This window comes from Rutilus rutilus, assembly GCF_951802725.1.
Source record: "Rutilus rutilus genome assembly, chromosome: 14".
NCBI lineage: Eukaryota > Metazoa > Chordata > Actinopteri > Cypriniformes > Leuciscidae > Rutilus > Rutilus rutilus.
This window is the reverse complement of record NC_140219.1, coordinates 36,950,450-36,966,007: the sequence shown is the minus strand read 5'-3', so window position 1 is coordinate 36,966,007 and position 15,558 is coordinate 36,950,450. Positions and strand designations below refer to the sequence as shown.

Here is a 15,558-nt window from a genome sequence, read left to right as displayed (position 1 = left end):
TAGGGGGAGAGTGGGGTGATTTGTGCCAGGGGGGAAGTAGTTCCACCCTTTTTTCTGGAAAACCATAGAAGAAATTGGTCATGTGTCCACATAATTTTGAAAAGCAATCACTTTTACTCGTCCTCCAAAGACGGGAGACACATGGCATGAGAGTTAAGCATATTTTAGTACAAAAAACTGTTTTTTCCCTTTCAAAGTAAAATTTATATGATTAAGGTTTTTTGATTGTAGTGTCTGAACAATTATAGACAAGTTTGAAAACATTTCACACATGTTTTAGTGCTTTAGTAGGCTACACAATGAGTCTATACAGTTAGCATGATGTTAGCTCTTAACTGCTGGATCATGCTAGTTTTTCAAACTTGTGGGTCCGGGGTGATTTGTGCCAAAGGGCCTGGGTTAAGTTGTGCCAGATCCAGACCACCTAGACCTACATTCTCACAGGGGATAATCTTGAGAAGTGAGGAGATGGGCATGCCTCATCATTGTTTTACTTGGGCCTGCCCAAAATTTGTTTAATTTAGCTAACACTGATTTCAGTTTTGAGTTTGCTCTATGTTATTAAAGAGAAGTTTTATTCCGTTTTTAAGTGGCCTATGTCAGGATGTTTAGAAATTAGCCTAGTCACTTTATTCTTATATGTTACATAATTGACAGACAGCGCTATGTCAACAGGCATCTATTGCCAAAGCCTTTTTGCCTGAAATGATATCACAAATATCATATATTGTTTTGCTATGGTGCTCTAAATGGTTGCTAGGGTGTAGCTTGATAGCTTCACAATGATCCTGAGAGACTTATTGGTCGTCTGAGTAAAATGAGCCTGCCCCCTTGTCTCTATGACACTGTGATCCAGAGTTATGTTCAATACAAAATCCATGCAATTGACCATATATAGGAAAAACACATGCTATGGTATTCCAGGGTGACAATAAAAATAAACTTTAAATTAGTAATTTTGTATTGAATTTATCTTGCTTTCATATAGCATTATGGTTCATAACATTAAAATGTTCTGTTTTACTTCAGAAATCACTGGCACAATTTACCCCCAATGTATTCCCCCAAAGGCACAACTTCCCCCACACCAGGGGCAAGTTGTGCCATGAGACCACTTTTTTTCCAAGAGCTATATTTCTGAAACAATTTATTTCAGATCCAAAGTTATTGTTCTCAGGGATGCACCACATCCTGAAATATATGTACATCCTTAAGTTGAAGGCATTACTACCATGGCCTCACTTTAAAGTCACTTTGAGTAAAAACTGGCACAACTCACCCCACTCTCCCCCTAAAGCACGAGCAAATAATGAACTTTTGTGATTGCGAATAAGTGCACAGTGTCCTGTGAGTGTAACTCTACCGCTGCATTAACATGTGTGATGTGAATGTACGTCGAGTTTTACAATATTGGGACTGAGGCGCCAGAACTGCAGCTGATAGAATGTGCGCTGTAGTGCGATACTACCATATTTTAGTTTCCATTCTTATTTTGTTTCCACGATGTGTAAGATGTAGGGCTACCACATCTTTAAATTACTATTAGTATTATTTAACCCTCATGTGGTGTTCAAAACCCTATAACACCTGTGGTCTTCCCGGGTCAAAATGACCCGCCTATAAAAAATAGCTTATAAATCACTCATTATACCATATTTTTACCCAATCTTGGATTCAATCTTTTTGTCAACTTGTTCTCTTTCAATTAGGACTGGTTTTATATTTCTATTTGCATCTAATTAATCGTAGGCTTCATTTATTTGACAGTAGGGATCAAATTTTTTGAGTAAAAAAAACATTCTTTTTGAATAATTTTGGAAATATTAAATGAAATCTGAAGAAAATTGGCACTGTTTATCACACTAGTCTACTTTAATATTTCACCAGGAATTTTGTTTTGAAAAACTTTTATTTTGTACAAAATGGCACATTGTCACACTTGTGGTCTTCCCGGGTCAAAATGACCCGCCTATAAAAAATAGCTTATAAATCACTCATTATACCATATTTTCACCCAATCTTGGATTCAATCTTTTTGTCAACTTGTTCTCTTTCAATTAGGACTGGTTTTATATTTCTATTTGCATCTGATTAACCGTAGGCCTCATTTATTTGAGAGTAGGCATCTCATTTTTTGAGTAAAAAAAACATTATTTTTGAATAATTTTGGAAATATTAAATAAAATCTGAAGAAAATTGGCACTGTTGATCACACTAGTCTACTTTAATTTTTCACCAGGAATTTTGTTTTGAAAAACGTTTATTTTGTACAAAATGGCACATTGTTACACTTGCGGTGTTCCACTGGGCCATTGAGGGCCATTGTTTCAATGGGCCATTGAAAGTGAATGGGAGAGACTGAAACATTTTCAGGAGCATGTTCATTGTTTATGTACACATATGAGCATGTGATGGATTATGGTGAGTTTGGTCTCTTTTTAATCTTAACAATCTCATGTAAATAATGATGTGCCATTTTCCACAATTTATGCATGCTTCATTGAGTTACGAGTTAAAACGCGACATAAGTGCTAGGCTACATCTATATTCAAGGCTCTGTGAGCGCCTGTTGGGGTTCGTGTGTTACAACTCCATTAGGAATATCTTTAGATCTGAGTGATGGATTATGCTGAGTTTGGGCTCTTTTTAATTGTGATAGTCTACTGAAAATAATGAATTACATTTTTCTACGATCTGTGCATGCTTCGTGAATTTATGAGCAAAAACCAAACGTGAGAGCTTCATGAGTATATACTTGGCTAGGTGCGTCTGTGGTATTTTTTGTGTTAGAACGCCATGAGGAATATCTTTAGATCTTATTGATGGAATATATTGAGTTTGGGCTCTTTTTAATCGTGAGCTCCTGCTGTAAATAACGTTGTGTCATTTTTCATGATCGATGTATGTTTCATGAAGTTACGAGTAAAAAGGCCAAGTCTAAGCTATCTTGCTTGGCTATGTGAGTCTGTGTGTCTGTAGTATTTTTTGTGTTAGAACTCCATGAGGAATATCTTTAGTTCTGAGTGATGGATTATGTTGAGTTTGGACTCATTTTAATTGTAAGCATCTGCTGTAAATAATGATGTGTCATTTTCCACAATCGGAGCATGTTTCATGAAGTTACGAGCAGAAATGTGTCTAAAATTCCATCATCCATATATGGTTTACACATGGGTCTCTTGAAGGGCTTCTTTTAGAAAAACCTAGCTCAAGTTTAGTAAAACGCCTGAAACAATTATGCTTGCTGTATTCTACTAATTGAGACCTTTCAAATTACATATGACACAGGACTATCTGAGCTGTATGATGTATTTGACATATTGCTGAATGTAGTACAAAAAAGTAGTTTATAAATTATGAATTTGTTTTTTTCTATTTATCAGCAAATAACTCAGCACTACTTAGGAGTTCATCAAATTGGCTACATTCATTGTAAATTTCAGACTCTAAGCTTTCAAATGACACCTATTTTAAGTTGATCAAGGTAATAGTTTTGAAAAATATTATGATTATTTATTTCGCAGCTAGGTGGCGCCTGCGGGGGAACACTCAGTTTTAGAGTGATAACTCAGCTCTCGTTAGGAGTTGATCAAAGTGATTAGATGCATTAAAAAGCTGAGATTCTAATCTTTAAAATGATACCTATTTTGTGTTGTTCCATTCATTGTTTGCATTGGTCTCTCCCATTCACTTTCAATGGCCCATTGAAACAATGGCCCACAATGGCCCTCAATGGCCCAGTGGAACACCACAAGTGTAACTCTGTGCCATATTGTACAAAATAAAAGTTTTTCAAAATCAAAATTCCTGGTGAAAAATTAAAGTAGACTAGTGTGATCAACAGTGCCAATTTTCTTCAGATTTTATTTTATTTTTCCAAAAATTATTCAAAAATATTTTTTTTTTTACTCAAAAAATGAGATGCCTACTCTCAGATAAATGAGGCCCAAGATTAATCAGATGCAAATGAAAATACAAAACCAGTCCTAATTGAACGAGAACAAGTTGACAAAAAGATTGAATCCAAGATTTGGTGAAAATATGGTATAATGAGTGATTTATAAGCTATTTTTTATAGGCGGGTCATTTTGACCCGGGAAGACCACAAGTGTAACAAGGTAACAAAACCCCCCCTAAAAAAGTACGAAAATTTTCAAAAAACATTTGAGAAGTAGTTATACCCTTTGGGAACAAAGTCACTAAGTTTCAGTCCAATGCAATAACATTAACTAGTATTTTTGGGAAAAAGAAAATCTTCTCCGGGTCAAAATGACCCGAAGACCACATGAGGGTTAAGTTAACATAATAAAATACGTAGACCTACACTACAAAAACTAGTTGAGGATAAATTCGTTAAAATTGGGCGATTCCAGTGTTATGGACGTGACATTTGCAGTCAAAACTTGAAATATAAATTCTCAGAAAATGCATTTAATACCAATATTTTGAAACGTCTGTTAATATATCCATACTCCCTTAAGAAAGGAGTCAAGACATTAGAAAAATATCAGTCTACACATGCGTTTTATATTTAATATGAGGGAAATACACATGACTTGACACAAAAAATCTTTAACTTTTAGGTGGCAAAATATTTTTTAGTAATTCTATGAATTACACTGTGCAAACCAAAAGATATATACCCACCGGATGAATAAATATCGGCCTCCACAGAACATAAAATATTATTTTTATTTTATTTTTCGTGTTCGCATTTATGTGAAAAAAAACCAACAACAAAAAACCAATGTTACGGGCGTGACAGTTCTCCATTACGGACATGACTGCTCTGAAAGCAACTTTAAAAATTTCACAGAGACCTCAAACAGAAAGCACAAAGCCTTTCTTTAAAGTGAATTTCAATTTTTTTTTAATTGTATCTTAATTTTAATCAATGTTTCATCAACCAATTGCCTGGATAAATATAGTAGAAAATAGATAATCATGACACGGAGGCGCGGGCGAGTGAACTGGACTCTTGTCTCAATGAACCGAAACTCAGCGTAAGGTAGGCTATACTTGCCTCACAGACCTGAGAAATATATAGAAAGCTTGAAATGTCTACTTTTAAACAGAACAATTCAAAACGAAGGAAAACAGACTGCTTTCTGCTTATGTAATCCGTATGAAATGTGCATTTCTCTCTGGCGCGTTCTAAGAAGATCGCGACGCATCGTCAACTTCATCTTTGCAGTCGACACAGAAAACACTTGTTTATTAATAAACAATTAAAATATCTCCTTGCTATATTTGACATATTAATAATCATTACTTTTGCCGATTCTTTGTGACAGCTTTTAGATGCTTTATTGGCAGCGCCACCCACATGTTGAACGAGTCACACCGCATCAGCACCAAAAACAAGATTTTTTTCAAATCTAAAATCAAAAATCTATGATACGAACCGAATCGTAGGTTTGGTCTATCGTTACAGCCCTAGTAAGATGAGAAAGCAAGAGTTTATGGTTTAAAAAAACAAACAAAAAAAACAATGGTTATCTGAACATCTTTGCCAAGCGCAAACCAGTACAGAAGTAGGCTAATCAATAAATTATCGGGGAGGGTCATGCCTTTTTTCACAATCATTTTGGAGGGTCATAGAAAAATTTATTGCTGGCGAAGGGAGGGTCATGTCTTTTTTGACAACAGATCTCAAAACTCCTCCGGTGGCCCCTTAAATAAAAAACAAACAGTCCCTAAACAGTATAACAATAAAATGATGTTTAAAACAATAAAATATAGCCAATCTAGCCAAAGTAATACAATTCCATCTTATGCCCATGTATATTGTCTTTCATTTTTATGAAAAATTCTCCAAATATCATAGAGATCATTCAGTAATGAGTTTCAATATTTCATGCTGAGGTGCAATATATGGCTCTTTATGATTCATATCTACTTTGTCATTTCCTGTGCAATTAAAATCTCCTCCCATAAACATACTCTTCTTGCTTAAAACTAGAAAGAGCATCATTAAATTTATTTATAAAATAAACCCTTTCAGGACCAAGTACAGGAGCATAAATGTTTACAAAAACTAAAACAAACTTTTCAAATTTTGCTCTGACTTTCAATAATTGCCCTTCAGCAATGTGTTCAACCTCATATGATAAAGGTTTAAAGTGTTTTTTTTTTTTTTTTTTTTTTTAAAGAACAGCTATACCAACACTAGATGAACTTTTATGATTTAAAATAACTTCTCCATCCTATTCCATTTTCCTATGGGTCATCACTATGGGTTTCTTGAACCAACATCACATAATATTTATTTTGTCTTATTAGTTCAAAAAGCATTGTTCTTTTCCTGCTTTCTCGTGCACCATTTATATTGTGTGCCCAATCTTAGCGTACTCATAAGTGAATGAATAAAGACCAAAAATGGGCAAAACAACCATAAATACTACACAAGAAAAATAAAGAGATCATTCGGTTTCAAATTCATCATTCAGTATATTCATTTTCAGCTTTTGCACAATTTTTTCAATCTTTAAATTTCTTGATCACTAAAATTTTTTGCATATTTCTCTTTCATTGACATTCTAGCTGAATCAATAAACAATTCTCGATCTGGGAAATAATCTTCCACTCTCACTCCTTTCATTCCCTTAGTTTGCAGGAATTTTCTGATTTTCTCAAGTGTATAAGCACTTCTAACAGATCTTTTTTGTGAGACTGAATTTACAGACCCTGAAGATTCACTTCCACTTTCTGGGTCAGACTCATCAGTATTGCTCATATATGATTCCATCTGAATCCCAGGTTTTAACACCCCAATCCCAATTCTCTGTCTTACCCCTTCCCCTTAGTTTTGCACATTCACGTGAGAGTGCAAAACTAAGGGGAAGGGGGAAGGGGGAAGGGGGAAGGGGGAAGGGGAAGGGGGAAGGGGTAAGGGGTAAGGGGTAAGGGGAAGGGGTCTTCTCATGGCCTTTTTTCCCTACAATTTCCTTTTTATTGCTGGCATTTTAAAAACACTTTTGTCCTCTATCATTTCCATGTCTTCCTCATCTCCTCAGTTAGAATCAGTTACCTCACACTCTTCCATAGTACTTGTTTTTCTAACTTCATTCAAAACATCTTCCAAGTTTTCCTTGCTAAGTTCTTCATTATTATTTCCATCACTTTTTCCTGTGTCAACATGTGATCCTTCACCAGTTTCTGACTCTGTTCCTCATTTCTACCAACATTTGTCTGCTCCTTATTTCTACTCTCATTCAGAGGCACTACTGGATCTTCCTTCTCAGGACAAGCACGAATCCTATGTCCTTCCTGTCCACAGCCAAAGCATACTTCATACTTTCTGAAGCTGCATAGATCACATAATCATAGTTGTCCACCTTAAATTTCATGGCTTTATTTAGCTCCTCATTTTCATTTTTTAGAATTATGTGTGTCTGTCTTCTAAATGAAACCACATGTTTCAGCTGAGGTGACCTGTAGCCTAACGCTGTCTTCCTGATTTTAGACAAAATTTTACCATGTCTCATTAATTCCCTTTCAATTATATCTCTGATAAATGGCGGTACATTTGAAAGCGTAATCCTTTTAGCCGGCTGTACCAAAGGCATTACCGGGGTAAACACATTGTTAACGACAGTACCTTTCACTACAACATCATTTCTCTACACTATTAAAAAAAATCACTACAAAACTATTCCTTCTAGCTGCAGACAACATGCTAGAGTATCCAACTTCTTCAGCGACTGCAGTTGTGCAATCCTCAATAGAACAATGCTCCGCGGGGATGATTTTAATGCCATGCCTCAGCATTAAGTTATCCAAACTTTGAGATTCTGCCATATCGACCAGCTTTCGCTGATCGACAGCATTTTCGGTCAGCGTCTCTACTTGCTCAACAATATGCTTGCCAATCAAAAGATTTACATAAACAAACCGCAAAAGATAGAAAAAGAAAAGCTCACTCATTCAACAGCGTTCTCTTCCACTCACGTGCACTAACTCCGTCCCCTCACTCCCAACATCCGCTCAGAGAGAGAGAGAGAGAGAGAGAGAGTACTAAATTGTAAAAATTGGGATAAAACATCAGTAGAAAAATTACAATTGGAAATTGCCAAAAATATTTAAGGGGTTCACAGAAACACGTCTACTGCCGCCTGTAGGGCTGAGTTAGGCTTGTACCCGCTGAACATCGAGATCCAGAAGAGATGTGTTCAGTTCTGGCATCACCTCCATCAGTCTGATCCAGAGTCAGTGCAATATAAAGCCCTCCTCGCCAATGAAACCTCAGCAGAACTCGCTCTTCAACTCGTCCATCAGAATGTACTCCCCATCAACCCCAAACCTATCATTAACGAAATCCACAAACATCTAAAAGTCACTCATGATGAAGCACTAAAAGCACATTTTGCCCTCCAGAATAAACTCCAATGTTACTCGACCCTCAATAGAGCCACTAAATTGGCCAGTTATCTATTTATTAAACATTTTAAAGAAAGACAAATCCTCTCCAAATACAGATTAAGTGACCATGATCTATTTATCTATCTATTTGTATATGCTACTGTACATATGACATGATCTATACATTTGTTTTATTATTTACATCCATTGTTGTTATTATATATATGTTGATGCTTTGGCAACATTGTGTTACAGTCATGCTAATAAAGCTCATCTGAAATTGAAAAAAATTTGAAATAGAGAGAGAGAGAGAGAGAGAGAGAGAGAGAGAGAGAGAGAAAATGAGAAGGAAAAAGGAGAGAACTGGCTATTGCCTAAAAAGAGGTATCTGGGTCAGGTGTAATACTATTAGGAGCCGCTTGAGGGTGCTAGTGCATGGTGGCTACCGGGTTTAAGCCTAGTAACCCACAAACAAGTCAGTTTGTGCACCAGGGGGGCAGGGTTTCATATTTTCTTGAAGCTTCCCCGGGCGCCGCCATTGGCTAGCGGACCCCCACCTGCTGTTAGCATCCCATTGACTCCCATTCATTTTGGCGTCACTTTGACAGCGAATAACTTTACATCTGAGGCGTTTAAAGACTCCATTTGTCCATTATTTATTTCTAAAGAAACACGAAAATGTATAAAAGGCTCCATTACCTTGTAGCTTACGTTATGGCCCCGTAGAAGCAGTTTTTGTAAAAATAGGCTAACGATTGCATCATAACACGCGACTCTCTGTCGCACAGTAGAGAAATTACCGTATGGACAGGAGGAGAAGCTCGCGGGCAATCGGGGGGACGTGGAGGCAAAATGACAAAATAATTAATCAGAATACCTAGCAAAAGTTGCTCCTGCTCCAAGCTCATGGACACCTCCTACTCACACTCTCCATCTCTGCAAGATTCGGAAGGGAATGATTCAGATTACTCTCGGCACAGCTACAAGAAGACAGACGGGTTGCTCATGTCACATCTACGTCGTCAAGATCAGTTTGAGTCTGCGCAGTACGCTCGACCCCCAGGAAGCGAGTGCTTCTAATTGACTTCACGTGTCCAGTTTATATACTGTCTATGTTGTGCACTGACAAGCATAAAATCATGGAAATCATGCTGGCTTGATATGCTTATTGAAATATATAAAACAATACACAGATTACATAATAAATGTTTGAGTGTTTGTTTGGGTTCCTGCACATGTTGGGGTGAAAGGAAATGAAGAAGTGGATATGTTGGCTAAACAATCTCTTAAATCACCAAATGTAGATTTGCAGATTGCATAAAGTAAAATTGAGGCTAAAGCAATCATAAAAGATTAAACAAAAAAAATATGGCAGGAATATTGGGATATTAATGATACAGGAAGACATATAGTATTCAAAGCTCTGTTGGCATTATCACTCGTCTCAGAATAGGACATACAGGGCTCAACAAGACACTTCATCTATTAGGTAGACATATAAATGGAATGTGTTTACATTGCAATCAACCAGAATCTGTCCAACATGTGATTATGTATGAAAAGGAAAGAATTAAAAGAAGTACTAGAAAAATTTAAACTAAACTTCACTTTAAAAAAACATCCTTGGAACAGCATTGAGGAAAATACATATACAGTTAATGACATTTTTTTTTTAAAACAGGTCTGATGTAGTGAGTATAAAGGTTATTGCTAATTATATATTTAAATATATATTAGTGCTGCCAGTTAAATGCGTTATTAACGGTGTTAACGCAAACCAATTTTAACGGTTCTTTTTGGGCTAGCAAACTTTGTAGTTATTTTTCACATGCTGTTGCAACAACTAGTAACGTTAGAAAAACTACCACACCACATCGGATCTAGCTAGACCAGAAACAAAACAACAGGCACGCCACACACACTTGTTTGGGCTTGCGAGCCGGCCAAAGAGTAATAGGCTAACGTTACGTTTTGAGTGGATGGCGAGCGCGTGACGACGAAACAGATGCCAAACGAACTGTGCGATCATCGCAGCATATCCAGTCTGAAATTCCACTTGATGGCGAAGCATTCTCTGATGCGATTATTTGATCCAAGTGAGAATGTTAGTGTGAAATTGAGCACTACAGTATATGCCAGTGTTGTTTTCAATAAAAAAACATTTGCACAAAGCAAGCCGATCCACTTTTCCATGTTGATAAGAGCATTAAAATGAGAGACAAATGTAGGCGGGTCGAGCGTGGAAAGCGCGCTCATAATGTAAAGCCTGGTTCACACGGGACGATTTTAAAATTGTCGGCCGATTTTCCAAACCTGAGAGACACCACACACGGCGATAAAAAATCACGGGTCTAACAGTTTTGGTCGTACAGTGTGTGGTGCGCAGCCATACGGCAAAATCAACACATCACACACGAACCGATTTGACTCCCGAGCATTCCCAGGTCAGACGTGAAAACTCGCAAAATCCCTCGAGATCAAACGTAATTTAATACTGTGCTTACGAGGATACTTGACAAAGTGAACATTTTGGCATACTTTTGTGTGTTTTGTCCGTTCAAGCGTGAAAGAGAACTCAATGCGGCAGCGCGCTGTCTGAAGTGGGATTCTGTGCGCATGAGTTCTGTGTGTGTGTGTGTGTGTATGCATCACACAGAGAGGAGATTTACAGACAGCGCGCCGCCAGTACAGATTTAAGTTCTTTTTTGCGTTTTATCACGCTTGAATTGTTTCTTAGCACTTGAATGAATGATAGCGTGATAAAATATTATAGTATAGAGCAGCCAATGGATTAAAGAAAAAATCTACACGCCACAGTCCACAGGCTGCGTGCTCGTTTGTCGCGGGGGACACCACACACGAGGAGAAATTGGGCCAAAACAATCCAACATGTTGGATATCCCCGATTTGAGATCGGAGCGGTCCCGAAGTCCGTCCGAGCAGACGAGAGCAGTCTTAACACACCACACACAGCAGGAATATCTGATCAGATTATTTTACGATAATCGGAGCATCCTTAAGATTGTCGGAAGGGGTGTATCGGGGCTAAAATCGGCCTAATTATCCTGCCGTGTGAATCAGGCTTTAGACGCTGGCGCGACCACAACATTGTCTGACATCAAATGGCAAACGTAATGCAAGCGGAACGAAACTGAGCTACTCGTTATTGTGTGGTTGACGGACCGTTGTTTATCAGTTTGGACCAAAGCAGCGCGAGCCGATCGTGATCAAGCGACACTGTTACTACACAGCGCTAAGAGATCCAGTAAAGAAAGCATTTGAATTCGCCACAGAAGTAATAACATCGCTGCGAGATCTAGTGAGAAACATTTACATTTCTCCGTTATTAACTGATCAAAGTGGAAGCCAGGAAGAAACATTGTGCCATGAATGAACTATCCGGTGTCCACAGATCTGCAACATTTACCATGGATTTACTGTAGTAACACTAACTGCAACCATGGAAGTTTGGCAGGAATAGTAGGCTATAATGCTTTCAAGTAACATTACGTTGGTTTTATTTTGACATTATGAATAAAATTGCTGCCCTCAAATGTTAATCTGAACTAAAAATAGACCTATGTTTATAACTACTAAAATATTAGGCTACATTTCATTTTTTTCCAAGGAGCTGTTTTGTTTTATATGCTCATAAGAAGAGTCTATTATAGCTCCATCATTGCTCAAAGTAAAAAAAATTAAAAATCATACTTTATTATGTTAGTTTTAATAATAATAAAAAAATCTCTGGCATTTCTTCACAAGTTCTTTTAAATGTCACTTTGTATTTAAGAAACACGTGCCCTTTAGTCATTATTTGGGTAGCACACATATTCTGAATGCCTTCGGCAGAATTCAAATGAGCCATTTTAATCTAGATTAATTTAGATTAATTCCAAGATTACAGTGAGATTAATCTAGATTAAAAAAATTAATCTATGCCCACCACTAATATATATATATACGTAGATAGATAGATAGATAGATAGATAGATAGATAGATAGATAGATTTTTTTTTTTTTCTACATTCTGCCAAATCTTCTAATCCACACTCCCATTCAGTAGGTGGCGGTAAAGCACCTAATAAGATGGTCACTGCCAATAAAAACATAAGAAGAAGAAGACAAAAACAAGTCAGTCTGTGTCCCAATGTGAAGGCTGCATCCTTCAAAGGACTGAAGACTTCAAGGATGCAGCCTATGCGTCCTCCGAAGGACGCACCATGTAGCCTCCGTAGAATTTCCTAATTGCGCAGCCAGGTGTTCCTGATTACCGCTCCAGGCGCCAAGCAATGGTGCGAGAGTATGCTGCCATCCTGACAATTCATTTGATATGCTATGGAGCCAGAATTGGCTATTGTCATTTTTATGTTTTATATTTTACAGGAGGACATGGTATTAAGGATGTTTCAGGTCATACTTTCGGCTTAGCCGAAGATTCAAATGTTCATTTATATCTTACCTTGATGCGATTTTGTAGGCTAGTGTATTATTTTTGTTATGCACATAAAAGGACCATGGTAAATATATTTACACAGGTTTTTAACCCCATTTGAATATAAAACCCATTTGAATATAAAAAGTCCAGTGCGAATGTTACTCCCGCTCTTCATCGGCAGCTGTCAGTCACTGTTGCTAGGCGACAAGAACAATCCTCCCTAGGCTAGACCGGTCTGAGCGCTTCAGATGCGCCCTTTGAAATGGGACGGAGCTGTAGTTAGCAACAATTTGTTAATATTGTGACAATAGGCCTACATTTTGTTACTTTAATTTTCAAAATAACCAGTGGTGGTATGTAAGGAACTACATACTTCGTTAATAAAAATAAAAGTAATTTTCCCACACAGGACAGCAACACTAGAAAATTGATATTTTACAACATGATGCATTGTTTTACACTAAACTACACAAAAGTATATAGTTTAAATGATATAGTTTAAATGTATCAACCTTGAAAATATTCAGAAGTAAAATGCAACATGCAGTAATAGAAATGCAAAACATCATAAAAACCCTGACAAGTTTTTCCTGCAGAATTCCTTTACAGTATGCAAGATAATGAAAAAAAAAAAAAAAAAAAATTGCTTAACTAAGGTTTAAAATATATGACTAGTAGTTTTTCGCCAATGCGGTATTAGTGGTTATTAAAACTACTTCAGTGTAATAAAGTATCTCAATATTTATTCCATGAGTCAGCCCTGCAAACCTGTTGGTAGACAACTTAGTGGATAGTGAAAATATGCAGTCAAACACTCTGGAGAGCATCCCAGATGATGTCCCACCAGCAGGAAGCCTTACCAGGGTCTCTATTGTGGAGCCCATCCCGGTCCAGCAGCACACCAGGGTCTCCCACTCAGCTGAATAAAAGTCTACTTCATTTTTTCTTATTTTATGTACTGTAAATTTAAATGTTTATGTTGATTTAGATATGTTTAACATATGTTGTAAATAGTTGGGGGGAAAAAAAGGTTTAGAAGAATTTCTTTCATGTAGAAATTATGACTGTCATTACAAAAATAATGCCCAGAGCAATGAATTCTCTTTTATTTACACATTTAAAGTTGCATAAAAATAAATAAATGTACAGATTTTTTTTTTCTTTTAAAAAATATAGGTGAAAAAAAGTTAAACAAGAATATATATATATATTTCTCAGTCATTCTTTCAAGAAGAGAAAACAGCCTATCCATCCTCTCCCTACTCTCCAGTGCTCTCCTCGCCTCTGCAGTCCCATGTCTTCTCTAATCAAGTCCGAAAACTCGTCCTCTCTGTCTCGCCTTCTTCGTGGTGCTGGTGCTGGTGTTGCCCCTGGCTCCTCCTCTTCTTGGTCACACACTGCTGAACTCGGCCCTGGTCTGTCCTCAGGGATTGAGGCCATGAGGACAGCGGGGTTGGTGCAATGCCTCTGTCCCAACACCTCATCCATGAGGACAAACCAGGGCCAAGTTTCAGCAGTGGGTTTCCCACTCACACCCTCTCCTGTCCCAGGACACGTGCAATCTTAGGCAGAGCAAATTAACCATGGCTTGTTAACAACAACAGCACAATACAACAGCACAATACATTTCAGCAAAGATGTGTGTATTAATTTTCTTATATATATATATATATATATATATATATATATATATATATTATTTTGTGCCTGTATGGGAGTTACATTCCCCAGACCCATTTTTCCCTGAATTGTTCTAAAAAAGCAGAAAAGGGTACTTAACACAGGGGTGCAATCTTAAATGCATTGTTAACACTGCAAAATATGACACATCAAGACATGCAAAATATACTTAATATTTCTGTATAGTCAAATTTGGTTAAAAAACAAATTTGGGGGTTGGTTGTTTTAGGCTTTATAGGGTGAGTGATATTTCTTATAATACACAAGTGAGATAGACTAGTGCAAATATTACAAATAGGTCGTTAAACTAATAACTTTATTACCACAAGTTTTGCCTAAAACTACCTGACAAATGAAGCCATGCAATGGTGACGAAGGAGTTAAGATGAAGTTTATAATAAACTTTAACTGGTTTCGCTATCTATTTGAGTAAATGAAAACATAATACTTACATTTAAATGTGAATTTGCTGTCCACCACCGATCTCTAGTCTCGGCCGCCGGCCTGTCGTCAATGGCGCGCAATGACTTATGGGGTAGAATAGGGTAGGATAGGCCGCTAAGTGTCCATTTATGTATCCTTCCTTTCACGGGGAAACGAAGGGTGCATTTGGCGTCGCTTTTGAATCAGGGCAGCCTTCGTCGCGGCGCGATGACGCAACCGTCCTTCGAATACGGCCTTTGGAGGATGCAGAATTGAATTGGGACAGCCTTCATCGCGCCGCGGTGACGCAATCGGCCTTCAAATGCGACCTTCCAAGGATGCAGCCTTTGAATTGGGACGTCCTTTGTCGCGCCGCTGTGACGCAATCGGCCTTCAAATGCGGCCAATCGGCCTTCAAATACGACCTTCGGAGGATGCAGCCTTCACATTGGGACACAGCTAGTTCGTTAGGTAGAGGAAAACCGCATGGTTGAACTAATGCTACCTGTCTCTGATTGGTTTATTGCACGTTACGCCAAAACCACACCTATGAGTAATGTAGCTACTTCAGACCAACCCATTTTAGATTTACATTTTAGATTAGATCCCACAAAGTTACTTGCGTTTCAGATCGTTAAAATAGGGCCTAAAGACTG

At 37.6% G+C, this 15,558-nt stretch overlaps 1 protein-coding gene across 4 annotated transcripts in view; it reads right to left on the bottom strand.

Annotated features, from left to right (window-relative positions):
- The window catches only part of LOC311304235 (uncharacterized protein), an 807,935-nt gene that overhangs the window by 443,271 nt on the left and 349,106 nt on the right, over positions 1 to 15,558 (bottom strand). The gene's annotated exons all lie outside the window — the stretch shown is intronic.